This window comes from Phacochoerus africanus, chromosome 11, assembly GCF_016906955.1.
Source record: "Phacochoerus africanus isolate WHEZ1 chromosome 11, ROS_Pafr_v1, whole genome shotgun sequence".
NCBI classification, from domain to species: Eukaryota; Metazoa; Chordata; class Mammalia; order Artiodactyla; family Suidae; genus Phacochoerus; species Phacochoerus africanus.
The window spans coordinates 63380582-63382844 of NC_062554.1; positions in this window are offsets into that span (position 1 = coordinate 63380582).

Genomic DNA, 2263 nt, shown 5'->3' on the forward strand with positions numbered 1-2263 from the left:
TTCCTCTGTGCATGTGGCGGGGGTGGGGGTGGGGGTGTACGGTGGCTGGTGGGGGAGGGATGGTGCATTTGAGCAATTCAGCTGTCACTCCTCAGCAGCTGTGAGTACCCAGAGACGGGCAATTAGGCAGCCAGTCCCCTCCCCCAGCTCCTCACTGTCCTAACTAATCCCACAAACCCTTTCTTCTCCTGGGCACAGCTTCCCCTTGCCAGCTGTCTGCTCCTCCAGGTGTTTCCTGTCGCTTCTTTGTTTGCTGGCTGGGTGGCCGAGGGCGGTGAGAGGGAGTCTGTTCTGGCTTTCTATTAGCCAATGACAGCCAACCAACGTGGGGGCAGGTCTGGCACTCCTGTATCTGGGGAGAACCGACCAACCAACCGACCGCAAGCAGCTGCTGCCTCCTGACACCTGCCTTTCTGAGAGTGTGTAAACAGTGCTGGGACCAAGGAGGAAGAAGGATTTCTTAGCAGAGGAGGGAGGAGGCTTCTGATGGGTCAGACCAAAGGGGTTATTTCACAAGTGAATTGTCCAGAAGCTTCCCACCCCCAATTCCCCTTTCTCCAGGGGAGAGGGTCAGGGTCTAAAGTGTGGGTCACCACAGGGACCTCAGAGCAAAGGCCTGGTTGTCTTGGACTCTAATGCCTACAGGACAAGCCAAGGTGGTGCTGGGTCACCCTCTACTGTCCACCTGCCAGGAAGTGGATAGCATTGATTCTCAAGGCAAAGGCAGAGAATGGAAGGGGTCCTCCTGATAAAGCCTTCATTTCCTTACCTCAGACCTGAAACCACTGTACAACCCATCTTCACCAAACCTCCCCAACCCCAGACAGCTGGTGCAAAGACAAATGCTGTCTTGGGTTTCTCCCTGGCCATTCTTCCCAGGAAAGTAGGAGAGTATTTGCAGTTCAAGTTTCTCCATTTCAGCTGAAATTACCCACTCATCTGAGCGATTATTTCATTTGTGTCTCCCTGGAAGGCTCTTGGCTCTGGGAGCTGGGCTGCTTTGCTGCCACATTGTACCTCCAGTGTTTGGATAGGGCCTGGCAAACATATAGTAGGTACTCAACAATATTGTAAACAAATGAATGGGAATGTTACCCCCTTAAGATTTTTCTGTCTCGATGTTTGCAATGCGCTAACAGAATTACACACACACACACACACACACAAATAGCACTAGTGAGCACTCATTATGTACATAATCTCATTAGAGTCTCACAGTAACTCCATGGGTTGATATTATTACCCTTAGACTACAGATGAAGAGAAGCAAATTACCTACAGAGAAGGTGAAGCAAATTACCCACAGGCCTACTGATAGTAAGTGACAGAGGCAGGTCAAATCCAGGACTGGTTGAATGAGCAGAGGAAAGGAAAAAAAGAAAGGAAAGGAGAGGAGAGGAAATGAAAGGAAAGGAAACAAAAGGAAAGGAAAGACAAGTAGGGAGGAAGGATAGCAACTAAGACAAAACTGGTCCCAGGGTTTCTTTTAATTGCCCCCTTCAACCTTAGCTCTCTGGTCTTCTGGATTCCAGGAATTTTACTCCAAGCCACAGTTCACAGTGCAGATAGTCCAAAAAATAAAAGAGTGAAAAATCTGGAATTTCAATCTTACGCATATTTTATGTCCAAACTCAGACTGCCTGTTCTCTGAAATCCTGAAATTTATCCTTATCCTGAACTGATTTTACAACTCTCCAAACTCTTCTAAAAGTTGCTATTCCCTCCTTTATTCATGTATGTGGTGTTTTGTTTGTGTATGTCTTCCTTGACTTTCTTTTTTTGTTTATGTGTCATATTTCAACTAGAAGATATGGGTCTAGAGATTATCTCTGATATTTCTCAATAGTCACCATAGCATCTGGATCTAATGCAGTAACTAGGTATGAATCTGAGAGCAAGAAGGCCTGGGGGACCAGGTAGTCTGGTCTATACAGTCCGGTGGACTTCCCCACACTCTGTGCCTCTCTCTCTCTTTCTCTCCCTTGCCCTTTGCCTCTTTCCAACAGGAGAAATCCTGATCCAATAAGGACCAACCAGCCAGATGGATTGCTTCACCCTCAGCTGCTGATTTCCCAGCTCTTGCGCAAAACACAGGAACTCCTTGTATTCATTGTGACCCACTTCCTTTCTTACTGGGACCTGTTCAGGGTGGAGGCTTGTCTCAGTGGCTTCTCTTGTTTTCACAAAAGGAAAATAATCTCCCTGTCATAGTCTGCTTGACCAGTATGCTTTTCCCATGGCACCTCCCAGGTATGAAAAAAAA